The sequence below is a fragment of the Cylas formicarius genome, unplaced genomic scaffold (genome assembly GCF_029955315.1).
Source record: "Cylas formicarius isolate icCylForm1 unplaced genomic scaffold, icCylForm1.1 PGA_scaffold_1__22_contigs__length_36826433, whole genome shotgun sequence".
Classification (NCBI taxonomy): Eukaryota; Metazoa; Arthropoda; class Insecta; order Coleoptera; family Brentidae; genus Cylas; species Cylas formicarius.
The window spans coordinates 29,569,048-29,584,635 of NW_026844264.1; the positions used below are offsets into that span (position 1 = coordinate 29,569,048).

At 31.9% G+C, this 15,588-nt stretch overlaps 1 protein-coding gene across 2 annotated transcripts in view; it reads right to left on the reverse strand.

The window, feature by feature from the left end:
- LOC132696186 (cordon-bleu protein-like 1) overlaps positions 1–5,344 on the reverse strand; it is a 108,077-nt gene extending 102,733 nt beyond the window's left edge. The window contains exon 1 of one of the 2 annotated variants that reach the window (XM_060660875.1): positions 5,193–5,344. The gene's annotated coding sequence lies outside the window, so the exon portion shown is untranslated. The remainder of the gene's footprint in view (positions 1–5,192) is intronic. The other variant, XM_060660878.1, reaches the window with a different exon arrangement.
- Between the last annotated feature and the right edge of the window lie 10,244 nt (positions 5,345–15,588).

A 15,588-nucleotide genomic window follows, 5' to 3' on the forward strand; every position in this document is an offset into this window, starting at 1 on the left:
ATTTATCGTAAAAGAAAGCCAGCCGCTGTTAATATTTCTTCGCACCGTATATTATTTTTTCTGGCTCTATTTATTTCGCGAGGTAAATTGTTATGTGTGTCAATAAAGAAACGTTGGTATTTTTCATAAGCGCGAGTGCGCAATATTTTTTGATCCATTTCCAGAGAAAATTTTAGATTTCATCTGATCGCGGCTATAAAATTCCTTCTCCATAATCAATTTTGTAAATGCTCCAATGGTATCACATGCAAAATTATTGCTGATTTAAAAGCGATTTAAAAAATGCCAAAAACAGGCAGCCAGTACACAGGAAGGCGGAAATCCACTTTTTCTATTCCCTGTATTAATATATCCACTTATGTCAGGCGTGTCCAAAGTGTCACATTAAAAAGACAGCTTCATTAAACACTCTAGCTCGCGTTTTAGGTAGTTTAGTTGCACACTGGGCATTATTGTTTTTGCTAGATTTAAAACAATGATGTTGCAACACACACACACACACATAAGCTTTTTTAGTCGCTCATTCAAACATTCGTTCCACGCGTGTCTAAAGAATTCCTGCTTTAAACAAAACAAACAGAAATATCTTCTCAGATATCGTAAAAATAAAAAAAAGATAGCTTTAAATGTAGTGAAAGAAACTCATAAGAGTCAATATTTTCATCATGAAATTCTTACCTTAAAGATGCTCCCATATCTATCTATCGATAGATCTATTCTTGATTGGCCTCCCTGCTATATAAGTCATGTTCAAGTGGTATCAGGGCTTTCCGAATGAACAGCTTCTATACATGTGTTCCAGTTTTATGTAAATTATTTAAAAAATTTAATCGACCTTCTAAACTACTGCACCATCTACACTTTCATGTGCCCTGTTGCTAGAAACTACTTGATTTTTAATCTTCTCAAATATGGAATGAATATGCAGAACATCTACAACCTGGTTGATATTCAAGGAGACATTTTCAACTATACTCTTCCTACCATTAAGTAAGTATAACTCATATTTAATATTTTTTTGATTTTTTATGATTATAATTATTGCATAAAATTGATAACATATCCTACTATTGTTTTTGTGAACGAATAAGAAAACACCAAGCAAAGCCAAAGTAGCATTCGAAATCTCAAATTTGATGCGTCACAAAAAAATTGTAAACAACCTTTAAAATAGGAATTAGACAATTAATGATTTGCGTTTGGAATACGGCTTTGGGATTTGAGATAAGGGTGGCAAGGAAACAATATTAAAATGACAATATTAAAAAATGCATTTGCTGTCCATCCCTAATCACAAATACTAAAAATATTTTTTTTATTGTGAATTTTGTATTTTAACGTAACAATTATCTATATATCTATGTATAGATTTGCCGATCGATGGGCATGATATCTATATATTTATCTATCTATTGAGAGAGGGTTTTGAATGGTGATAATTAAAAAACTCTAACGGGAGTAGTTTTTGACCTTTTTAATGAGTCAATAGTCAATAGTCAAAGTTTTAACGTTTTTCGTTATCATAACGGATTGCACTAAGCTTAATGACGATTCAAAATTGCTTTCAACAGCATACTCTACATACCACATCAGAATAGAATTTACAGATAAGTGGCGAAGTTAAGTTGGCTTGCTCGTTTACTGTTTAGCCCGTAGACATTGACTTACCGGCGGCATGTTGTTTCCATTTGTAAGCACCCAGACAATGATAAACCTGTTTCGAAGGTATTGTGACCTACCTTAAAATTACACACGTAATCATTTTTAGTAGGTCGCTTGGTAGTTTTCTTGGTTACATAAAGAATTATGAGTACATGAAACATAATTGCGGCGGGTTTGGTATTAAAATGATTGGGTAAACGGTGAGAGTGGAGTACGCGGTGGTAAACACTTCTAACCTGTTCGGGTTTTGTGGATACCAAAACAAAACCATATTCTAAGTCGTTAGCACAGTTCGTTACTATGTGGCAATTTACAACAGCCGTTTGCGAGAAGCAATACGAAGAAAACGTCAGGAATTATGGGAAAACCTGACCACTCATGGTTGCTTTTTGACTCAGCCACCATATTCACCAGATACGGCCCCCTGCAACTTTTTCCTGGTTCCAAAACCCAAGTAACCCATGAAAGCAAGGAGGTTTAAAACTATTGAGGAGATAAAGAAAAAATCGCTGGAAGAACTCAAGGCTATACCAGAAAGTGCTTCGAAGATTGGAAAAAACGTAGGCACAAGTGTATTGTATCTGGGAGGAATTACTTTGGAGGGGACAATATTAATGCTGATAAATAAATAACTACTTTTTCATAAGACTTAAAAGTCACTTTACTTTAAGTATATATTAAAAGTATTTGAAAATTCTTATATATTCCGCTCAACATGATCACTGACTGAAGAAGCTAAGGGTTGTGTTCTACGACTATTAAATTCTTCATACATTTTTTTTCCTCACACTGTACTCTGCGCTAATTAATGTGCTGTCAATAACCACAAAATTAATTAATCAATTAAAAAACTCTAGCACACGAAATTTAACCTATTCAGAATGTGCAGGCCGTTTAACATATACCAGCAACATAAATCTTCGTGTATAATTTAGCTTACTTTTGCATAATGTCTAACAAAAATTAACTATTTATTGCGAAACTGTCCTCGTTTGCCAAACTGCTACGGTTAGTCAATAAACAATGCAGCGAGCCACATTCTTTAACATAACAGCATTTAAACTTGCCTAAAATGCACAGTGATTCCTGTACGCTATTTTTTTTATAAACAAAACAATCGTATTGTATTTCAGTTTCAATTTGAATTCAGTTTTGAAAAGTATCGGGACCAGTATCTCATTTATTTTGAGGCTGTTAGTAATACACATATGTAATCAATATGAAAAAAAAACAATGCTGTTATTTCTAATCCAAGAACTGCCTGGTGTAACTCATTCATTCTCAAATGTTAACTGAAGTTTATACTTCGCATTTTGCCAAGCAGGTGATTGGTTGTAACTGCAAACTATGATTTAATCATTATTAATTCAAAAGCTTCAATATTCTGTAGATTTCTGCTACTGGAAAAGTCGATAGAACTGGCTGAAAATGAAAAATAGGATATTTCTTCATTCTTTGCGGTTTTGTTTTTCAAAAATAATAAGCATGTTTTAATAAATATGTTTTTAATATAAATTGACTATGTAACTTAAGGATAGGTTTACTCTGTACGAGTAACAGAAATGAAAATGTATGTGTACATTGTCTTTCTCTTTCTTCGAAATAAAATAGGATGTTAATATCTGAATCTCGAATTTTTGATAGGATGCTATTTATTTATAATTCAAATAAAGACGTTTATTATTACTTTAATTATGTCCGTGTTCTACGTTTTTTAATCACTTTTAATAGATAATTTGTGTTAAACGGTTAAAATTAAATGTGTGGAGCGATTTTTTAACATTAAAGTTTTAATTGATAATTTAACGCAACGCCCATCCAAAACAATATTAAAATGGTAAAAAACTTGTATCCTGATTGCCCAGCTGTCATGTCAGATTATTAAACTTTTACGATTGTTTACCTCAAAATAGTAGTCAGAATGGAACTGTGACGACGACATCACGATTTGTCAGGCACCGTTTGAACACAAATTAGATGCATGGTTTAGTAATAAAAATAGTATAGAAAAATTAATACCTGCTCTTTTAAATAATATATTTTCAACCTTGGTTTGAGGAATTGGAAATTTATGGGCAAAATATAAAAATTTATGTCTCGTGTTGTATTTGAAAGTGGTATTTGGATATGGCGAAATAATGTCCCGTTGCGAAGTGACATATTGGATGATATTATCACGGCCTACTGCCAATGAAAAACTGATTTTAAAAAACTTTTTCATTAAAGCACGCACTCAAAAGTCACAAATTCTTATAAATATATAAAAACCTCCGAAAAAAGCAATTCAACTGATAAATAAGAAAAATCTCGTTTTACGTAGAAGGACCCAAGAAAATTGTGGTCAATTCATTTTCATTTTCTTTTAAATTAGCTTTGCCAGTTGAGAAATCGAGAGTGATTTAATTTAGCTGTAAATGCGGGTAAATAAAATATTTTTTGTTGTTGTTTTATTATTGATTTTATGAAAAAAAATCCTTTTTTGCTGTTTATGAAGCTTAGAAAAATTTAAAAAAATGCATAGAATTCCCATTGAACAAAATTTATCAGATTTAAAAAGTAGAATTCAAATATGCGATTTGGATGCAGGTGCATTTTGTTATAAATTTCTCTAATGTTCGCTCCTTATCATATCATTAATATCAATATCAATAATCATAATATTTGCATAGGTATTTAAGTTGTAAAAATGACATCAAGAAAACAGAAAATTTTGTAATTATATAGATTTATACCAAAAAGGAAGCAAAATTTATAATTCGACTTGAATACTTTTTTTTGTTAAGTTTTGGTTAGTAGCAACTTAAGTAAACATGTTCTAGGTATATATTAGTTATGAGGAATGTGGCTTGACGGTGAACAAAGTTCCGCCTGAATAAAGTGGACAACTCGCTACCAATAAATATCTAAGCTACAATCAAAGAAAAATAACTATTACTAAACTGTTATTTTCTCTGCTACAATCTAATATAACGGTGTCAATTGTGTAACACTGTCATAAACGCGCGCCATTCATTATTACAAAGATGGAGTATCGCTCGTATATTATAAACTGACTGTTATTAATTGTATATTTGTTCATTAGCACCCGTCCCATACGATCAAGTGCTACTCTTCGCGAGAGTAGATAAATGTATCGTAAAATAGTTACAGTTACCACTTCACAATGTCTTGCGAGAAAATGTTCAGTTAGAAAACACTTAATTCAGTTTGTCAATCACATTAAGCCGTATTTTCGACTATCTGAACTAACACAAACGAAGTTCAATAATAGATATGCTTTTAATTCGTTTGGCATTGGTCAACGTTGTTAATATTATTGTATCTTTATTATCCAACGGAAGAATGATAGAACTTTTTAAATAGCACGACAATCAAAACCAATTAACATAAAATTTAAACAAAACCACCACATAAAATTAAACGATTCAATATTAAAAAAGAAATAGCTATACAATTTGGTATATCAAAGAAATTAAAACTCTTTACCTTTCAAGACTAATAACTCGATCAGTGAGTTTCAAATTACTTACCAAGATTAAGTCGACGAATTTAAAGGAAAACTCCAATACAACACACCGAGGGTCACAAAAATAGTCCGGAACAACAAACACCGGTACTTCGAGACAGAAAACCATTGAGGTTACCCGGAGGCCGGTACCGAGAACGCGTGGACACAACGGTCTCCTCGTAGCAGCGAAAACAGCTGAGAAGCAACTAATACCGTCGTACCGCAGTGTGTACCAAGCGGTGGGAATGTCTTTGACGAGGAGAGAAGGCTGCTGCAGGTGGTACCCTAGGATTAGTGTCTATTAGCCCAGGAGACCGCAGGTTCTGAATTTCCCGGTCCGAAATCTACAAATTTGGTTACCGGGAAATCGTACATACATAGAGCCAAGATATAAATTGATATTATCATAAACAACATTTCAAAATGGTTTAGGCACTGCCAAACTAATGCCCGAAAGAAGTACCAAACAGCAATGATAAAGGATGTTAGGCCTATAAAGATGTCAAATACATATAAAAAAATCAACAATACAAATACAAAGATACAGGGTGGTAAAGTTTTCAACAATAAATTTTATTTTTTTAATGTTTTAATTAAATTTGAACTATGAACTATTGTTTTAAAAATACACCAGTACAGCAATGATTTCGCTGATAAAAATTATTCTTACAATCTCATCATTTATTTTCGCTTAAAGAAAATAAAAATCTCTCCTCTGCGTTATCATTATTATTTCTTACTTAAGTAATTGTATATCTGTTTTATTATAGAAATATAGTATATGAAATTCCAATGCTCTAATTGCGACAGTGTGTCTATAGGACAAGCAAAAAAAAAATAGAATCAACGAACATAACTATGACAAAAAAATAAAACAGCTCTTCATAACCATTGTGACAACTCCAAACACACATTTTACTTTCAAAAAGTTAAAGTCCTACTAACAGAACCTAATTCCAAAAAAAGAGGACTTTCTGAAAGTATAGAAATCCACAAAAACAAAAAATCAATTAATTACAAAACAAATTCTAAAGGTCTTAACTAAATATATCATTCAATTTTAAACTAACACAATTAAATTATCCAATACATTCGCTACTAAAAAAACATCCGTACGTGCTTTGCATGCCATTCCTATTCGCATAAAACCTTCGTTAACAAATTATGTTTATTTTAAATATTTATTGTATTAACGCAAGGTCATCAATTGTTAAATATGTTACTTAAACAAAATAGGGTTATTTTGAAAAAGATCTAAATTACGATCGAAACGTTAATAGATATTTAAAAGAATTACATTATTTGTTTTCGAAAAACCGAATACGAAAGAAAATTTATATATATATATATATATATATATATATATATATATATATATATATAGATATATATATATATATATATATATATATATATATATATATATATATATATATATATATATATATATATATTTATTTATTTATTTATTTATTTATATATTATATGTTATTTATTATCCGTAAGATTTATTAATTCTCTTGTCAACGCCTTTGTTTGACATTTTTTTGACATCAGTTTTTAAATTCAGTTCTTCACGTCTTATTAATTTAATGTTTAAAATATCCGAGCGTTGTTATTTTAGAAAATAATAGGAATGGGAATAATTATACCAGATAGGCAAATAATCATTTAAAACAGGCTCAGCGGACTGTAAGAACTTCAGAAATTGAAGAAGCATTTTTAAATAATCTCGCACGTCTTGGTTGGAAAATTTTGCACGATTTTTTATTGTACTCAACGAGCCCAATTTTTTTTTGAACAAAATTGCTAATCTGTTTACATGCTGTAATATTATCGGTTTTGTTATGCCTTTAATGGCTGCCAAAATAGACGTACGCCCGCCACTGGTGCATTTAAAAAAACTGTGCTACACTAAATAATGCGTCTCGATATACAGTACATGTGTGCCAAATTTCATTAAAATTTCTAAAGTGGTATTTCAGATATTAAAATAAAATATTTAAGTTTACCATTTACTTTATTTTTAAAATGGACCCAAAAGTCGCCCCCCTAATTGTTGACATTCAATTAGATAACACCCTATATTGATGATAAATGATAAATTTTTCAATTTTTTTATTAAAATGAATATAATTTATTATAAATTTTACTTATAAACCAATTTTGCAAATTTTGGAAACTGCACACGTGTGCTTTATATGTGTGCTGTGGCAAAGTGATGCGTTTACATCAAATTTTAAAATAATTTACAGCTCTGTTATTGAAAATGACATTATAATGTATGTATTATGCATATGAAAATATAAATAAATTAACAAGTACGTAGTAAGTTTCATAACAATATCAAAATTATAACTATTAAACTTTTCCCCTCACAACTTAATAAGGATGCTATTTCTCGTATTTTATAAATGCTAAACAGCGATTCGACTCTTCCTGTCAATGCTTTTTCTAGATTAAAAATCGTTCTATTCAAAAAGTTTATAAACATGTCAGATAATAGTTTTCAAATATGGTCCTTTCTTTCCTTAATACCAATTGCCTATATTTTCAAAAATAAATGTTTTTGCATAAACTGACAATCACAATGTTTCCCATATGGTGCCAACTTAATTTTACGCGCTATAGCATTGTTGAATTTTAAGACAGAGAATTATATTCTGTGAAAGCAAATTAAAGTCTAAACAATGGCAAAAATAATCAGTCATTTAGTGCCAATTATGGTTTTAAACAAAGCAGACAGCCTAACAAATAAGCTGTCATCATTGTTTTTATAGTGAATACAGCGTGTTACTAGTGAATTTATTCAGCTACATTTTTAAAGAAATGTTTGCCAACGTAAATTACCTAAATTGCAGTCAAGCTTTCGACCTTACCCAATTTCGTTTCTCATCATTTCTCGTACATCTGGTGCAATCGCATAAACGATTTGGTTTATTAGTATTATGAATCACAAATGCTATTCACTATTTTTCAGTTAGTGTTAGAAAATTTGATGTTCCAGTTTTGTTCGTCGAAAATAGACAATTAAAAATGTGATTTCTACGAATCGAGACATTAGTAAAAGTGCCTAAATATAATATATAATAAAGAGTTATGGTTTATTATTTTGAAAAGCGGATGATAAAGCTTAACCCAAGTGCAACGAAGCCTCACGGCGGGTACGAATATAAATAACAGCGACTTATATGCATTAAACATGAACCATTTTCTCACCTTGATCGTTGAAATGCTTGAGATGTCCTTGCCTGTGCTATAAATATGTATGTTTTTTGCAGTTAATGTGTTTCAATGGCATTATTCCCAAGGGAGATTCGGAAAATATTCCTATACAGCAGCCAGCAATTTTAGCGGAAATCTTTCAATCGATTGTTATTCCTTAAGCGAGTAAATTTGCATACTTACCAGCCAAAACAAATACGTTTCTAGTTTGCATTTAAGCAATTAAGATGAAAAGCAGTTTAACTCACTATTCGCAAATTTAAACTCAAATTATCGACTTACGAAGGAATACAATGAATAGGGACTAAAATAATAGTAGAACAAAAACATGATTTTACCTATACAATTTTTGCTCCGAACACACTTGATGCTGTCTGCTCTTCTGTAGCAGTGCTTTCTTTGCACAGAATTTGTACTTTATGTGTGTGTCTTGACAAAATATTGTGTCTACATCAAAATTTAAAATAATTTAATATAAATTTAATTTATGTGAGTTGATATTTATCCAAGATCTAACAGATCTTTGGTAACCGAACTATTTATTTTTCTGTTTTTAAATATGTAAATGATCCAATAGAAATAAATACTTTCGCTAGAGCTGCGCGTTATCTAAAACCTTCAATTTCAAGGGCGCGGTATAATAGTACATGAGGTAACATATTTTATAAACTACACTTTAGTCCCGAATTTGTTTATTTACTAGCGGAAAGTGTGTTTGATAAACAAATGACTGAAGGCGTTAAATACAATACTTATCCTATGTCCACAAGTGATTGGGCTTTCGGCTTCTTAAAGTGACATGTGAATTGAATTAGGGAGTAGAAAAAAGTCAAAAAACTAACGTAATTTGACAAATGTTTTAAATACCACCGCCACTAACGAATTGACGTGAGATATTTAATAGTCGATGAAAAAAATAACAGATCCGCCAAAAAAGTAATTTCAGAATACGGGCTTATCGGCGAAAATTTGCATAAGTTGAAGATTAACGAAATTTGGCACGAATCGCGCCCAGCTGACGCTGATCGTCGTGAAAAATTCGGTCAAACGAACAGGCACCTGTAATACCGGCTCCGGACAGACGAAATGAACCCGAACCGTTACTTTCCACATCTCGGGGCCAAATTCCGGACATGGCCGTGGACCAGCGTTGCCACAGATTTGCGAGCGTTCTGTTGGTCCGGGCGAAAACGTCAATGTTGCAACATTGTTTTAGTTTATTATGTTTCTGTTGATAAACAGGGTGTTATTGAAATTACATATATTTTTTAAAAATGGAGGGCACGATCGCTTTACAAGTAACAAAACTACCCGTTCGAATGATTGCAGTGTAGTATTCTAGGAAAATATCTAGAAAAATTCTTGTCGCGCCATCGTCTTTATTGGCGAGATGAAATAATGACAGCGATTAGCCAGCCGCTACCATTTGTTTAGTATATTGTTATAAAAAAAAACAGTTTCAGTGGTCTTATGGTTTTGTGTATTAACACTGCCAAGATTTCGAATAAATTTTAACCCAAATTGAGAAACTATTAATTCAATCAATCCAAAGTATGAGAGAAAGTGACTGAAAGACAAAAATTAACATTTAAACACTTATGCACCATTTTGGATTGTTTGTAATCTATTAAATTGAAGAATGTTTGTATTGGATAAAATATATAAAACAATCGCTAACCCAAGAGAAATTCATGAAGTAAGGAAAAATAAGTTAACAACAAACCAATGTTTCGCATTTTGAGATATAGTTCTACGATCAGAAAAAAAATTGTGAAATACAATGACACAAGAAAGTGGGACCCATCTATTACTGTTACACATGTTTACCAAAGGTTCATTGTCAGATTTTGCAAATATAGCAAGACGAACATATATTTTCAGTAACAGCACTACGAATATATGGAAAATGTATTTATTTTTGACAAAGGGTTAATGATCAGAATCAATATTTAAGAAAAATTAAACAATGCACTAAAATACAAAAAAATAGTAATTTTTAAAAACCTATTTAAAAACCTTTTCTGTAACAAGTTTAAATATTGTCCGCTGTCAATAATTTTTGACATATTTTACCGGTTATTTTGCCCAATATCAACAATTAAAATTCCTTAAAATTGTAAAAGTGCAAACAAAAAAAATTTATGAAAGAAGACGTGTAAATGCAAAATTTTGAGCAGTCCCCTTAATCAAATAATTGTATTCAAATTTCCAACAACGCAATGATCAATTTTGAAATTCATTTTCAACTTTTCATGAAGTAATATAAACCCTCTTCAAAACTATCCAAAACTCCAAAATATTTGAAGACCAAACAATTTTACGAGAAATATCAAAAGAAATTATCTGCTGCGTTCCACAACTGCTTCGTATATTCTAATTTTCGTACCTATTTTAATACCGTTGGACCACAACAAGCAATTAAGCGCTTGAGATGCTCTTTTCCCCTGCTGAGCCCTATTTTGAATGTCTGTTTTTGAATTACCTTCTTCCGTTATGACGCTTTCCAAGTACTTATAATTTGTAGCTCTTTTTATTTTTCTAATATATAGTTCAGGATCTTCATTTTCGTGTTTTCCCCCTACTTTCATATACCCAGTCTTCTGCATATTCATATTCAGTCCCCAATTCTCATAGTGTTCTTTCAGTTTTCTCAGCATGTAATCTGCGTCGTCTTCATCACACACTTCATCGTCTGCAAAAAAGAGGCTCGTCAAATATTTGTCATCTTAATTTACCCCCATACTTGCTATTTTTTTAATCTTATGTTATATGTTAATAATACCACAAAAAATAACTGAAATGAAAGCACGGAAAGCAGTAAGTACAGCACACAAAATACTCAAAATAGACGCCAAGTCGCCGTATACTGTATACCGCCAACAAAAACAAGGCTGAAAAGATGGCGGACGCCGACACGGAGAAGCCGACGAGACTCGAGCGAGTCCGGTACGGCACGACCGCGAGTGTTGCGTCATTGGTTGCAGTCGAACAGTGTTGTCAAATAGGATCTTATGAACAAATGTGTTATTTTTACGTTCTTTTAATTTTTTTATTTAATTTTTTACTTATTTTCTGTGGTATTTTTATTTAAAAAGCATTTCTTGTCTTGTTGGTGTCCAAAAACAATAAAAGCAAGTTAATTTTAACGGTTTTATTTCGTTTTTTTAGGATTTGCGAACACTGACGTCGATGTAGATGTGCACCAAAACGTGACCAATAAAATATCTCCCAAAAGATCACAAATCTAAAAAAACTAAATATTTTACTTCTCAGTTGTTCAAAATGTAACTTTTTAGGTTACCATTTTGTTTTACGGTTTTTCACTTTGTTCCCTTATTTCTATTCTAATGTTCTCATTATGGTGCAAGGGAATACCATCAAATCATCAATTTAGAGGATATCTGTAGTATATCGTGTATTTACAGTATATCCGTAGTATATATGCTAACATATATCCTAAGAATATCCTCCAACTGTCCCGGGACATGCGACTTGAATGGAACATTGACCGGATATACTGGGGATATTGTGTGCTATCTGGGCTTTGCCACTGTAGAAGCTCCCACAGTCACTAAGGTAACACCTACACAAATTACAAATTAATATCTCTGAATATTGTCGGTTTTAGAGTATCATGCGCCACTCTATGTAAAGATATTTTTTTAATAAGCAATACAAAAGTTGCCGATATTTTGCCGAAAGTGCGTGATGAAAATGACCCGAAGACAGCAAATTTGGTTTTGCTAGAACGTCGACTTTCCCTACATTTCGTTAAATTAAATATTATTGTTGGCAAATTGCTGCTTTTGTTACTTCAATGAAAAGTTCTTGCAAATAAATAAATAAAAATAAATAAACTGTACCTGGTTGCAATAAATAAAGTAGAACTGTAATAATACAAACACATTTCTTGTAATAGTGAAAAATTTCTCCTGGCAAATAGAATTTCGAATTTAATTGCTCAATATGAAGTAAATTATCTAATTACAACAATATTTTCAAGAAAAAATTATTTTTCTCTGTGTAAACAAAACAGATAATTCTTTTGAGAATAAAACGACAATCGTAATTATATTGCCTTCGCAATATCTAAAAATATGTAAAATACACAGGCGATCGTGTCCCAAATCGTAAAATTGTATACTGCTTTCGTTCCGTTCGAGTTTATATTTCTCGTGCGAGAGCCCTCGATAATTATTGTCGTTCCGCACCAATATTTCTTTCATATGCAACGAGCGTCTGCCAAAGTATCACTAAAAATGTAATAATTATTGCCTTAAACAAACAGGAGAAACTCTTTCCTTGATAATTGCCTTACACGGGGGTTTTAATTTGTTTTATACACACTGCGTATCCTGACGAATGTGGAATTGCGAAACAGCGGAATCCGTTGAAAAAACCAGACGGTAACTTTCGACGTATCAATTCAGCTGAATCTTAATGACAAAGTCGGAACGTTTGCGATACTGTGAAAGCTCTTGGTTAAACAAATTCCAGAGTGGCTTGTCGCGACTAAATGTCCAAAGAGCATTGTTACGGAAATCTCAGTTAGAAGGAGAGATAAGGCCTGCATTTGTCCGCATCGTTTCACACAAAGACGTTACATTCTAAGGAAATTCAACAAGCTCTTAATAGTAACTAACGAATTTACATGAATACTATGTCGACATATTATGCGGATTTGAGATTTTATTCACATGTTCCATTGGTCCATTTTTGACATTTCAAAGCAATATTAGACCATTTACTTTTTAGAGTTGCGGAGTCAATGCGCAAAATCCAACAATGGCTGTTTGGTGTGCATACAGTAAGAGATCAACATTACGTAATTAAAAAGAATTGTAGAGGAACTAAACTTATTTATAAGTGTATTTATGTTCAGAGTACGCCAGTGAACATATATTCTTGTGGGAACACTGATCTTATTTCAAGGGACAGAAAATGTTCGTCTGCGACCGTTGGGCTAGGGGCGTTTATCGAAACTCTGTAATTTAAATAATGCTATATAAAACATAATAAATATAATGAAACAAATATTAGAATAAAATGAATGAAAAGATTAATTTAACTTTTTTTTTAATGTAAAAATGTACAAGAGACATTACTAATTTAATATCAGTAACTAGTAACTGAGCCGTCCTGTACAAAACTTTTGGAAATGTTTGCATTTCGCTTAAAAAGTTTCAAAGAAGTTTTTTTTTCAAAGTAACTTCCACAGGTAATACGACTTTTCGCCAATCATCCTGTTAGCCCCTTCAGAGTTAAACGGAAACTGGCTATGTACTACTAATAATCTCCCATCCCTATACATTTTAATTAATAGAAAATCAGACCTAACATTCAGTTTACAAAGAACCTAGGCATACAGATCGATATCTTAGTGCATTGTCACATCGCCATCGGGCCCAAAAATCATCGGTTATCAACTCTCTTGTTTATAGAGAGCCCTCAAACGACCTCAACCCAAGTTACTCAATCCAGCATTAAAACATCCGCTCTTTCCTTTACATTTCCAATTCCACAATGATATCAAAAGTAACCTCGCACTTGTCACTGATGTCCTTCCCTGCATTCCAAACATCACCGACCACAAGCAAAAGTTCTTAAGAAATAAAACCAAATTTAAAACTTGTTCAAAAATCTCTCAAAATCTTCGATCCGTCAAAGATAAAATTCCAGAGGAAAAATATCAACGAAGCTCAAAGAACGTGAATGCAGAAAAATCCAAGAATTCATAGAAATCTATAAGCAACCAAACAATTTTAACCGCTCAGGTTTTTACCTTTTACCTTTATGGGAAACAGTTATTCTAGACGATGTTCACGCTCCCCCTCAAACAGTATATAAACAGGTACAGAGTAAAATGCAAGCCAGTTTCAGATAAGCTCTGAAGAAACCAACTGACGCAGAGCAATCCAGAAGATTTGTAAATAGTATTGCTGAGAAATTTTTACAAGCGCTCTCTGCCGACCAAAAGGTTGCTGATGGACATTTTCATTTTAACCGATAAGTTTCTCGAAAAATTCGAGTTCAACATGTTTGGCCCATCCTGTACACTCTTCTTTCTGCGCTTAACCACCCAACATACGCCGTTAAATGAAGTTAAGATAAATAAAAAAAAATAAGTGTCCGACATAAATAAATATTTAAAGCATTAACTTTTTTAACGTAATCGATAGTCCACCTCTGAAACAAGCATTCAGTCACTGTCAATTAGACCGTGACAATGTATAATTAAAAATAATACTCGGCTGTAAGTGTAAAGCCGCATAAATCCAAATGAGCATATGCAAGTCTGACCATCCCATAAGTGGACATGCATTATGCACCAAAGCAGTGGAAAATTAAATGTTCTAAATCCATTGTTCCCGAGAAAATGTGAAGGGCCCATTTTCCTATATTTCAAGACAAAACTACCAATAAAACCTCCATTAAAAACTACGGCAACATAAAGTTTATGATAGACATAACGTAGACGTCAGTGGTTTCAAATTAAATGCATATTAGAGAGGTATAGAAAAATCGTTAAGCCACCAACCTGCAAATAAACGAAATTGAGAGCAACTTATAATTATTTTATTTTAAAAATATGTTCTATGTACATTGAGAGCTATTTCGGAATGGTATTTATAAAAATAAAATAATAATAGGAACGTTAAACCATTTCAAGGAAAATTTGGTAACCCCTAAACGAGATTATGATTGACATTATTATATATTATAATATTATATGAAAGGGCTGACACAAAAACTAAAATCTCGTAATAATAATATAATCATCATCATCATTTCTCAAGTTTACCTGCGGACTTAATAGAGGCATTTTCAACAAAATATCAGGACACCTTACATTTTCATAAAAAAATTAATAAAAAATATTTAAATCTCACAGGTCTCTTCTTATATTAATATGTTGATACCTAAATTGAGCACTTTGAGAGCCTTTATAATTCTAACACCCTATTACACAAATCTCAGTGAAATTTTTCTCTATCTAGTTAGTCGTGCGACTTTCTCAAGCAACTTGTTATTAAAATTAGTTTATATTCCACAGAAATCCACCCAAAATTTTACTGTAAACCTTAATCTCGAAAAGCAGTAGGTGGCAACAGATTAAAATTCATTTCTTTTCTTTCGCTATTATCCCTTTTATCTTACATTCCACAGAAATCCACTTAAATTATACTGTAAAC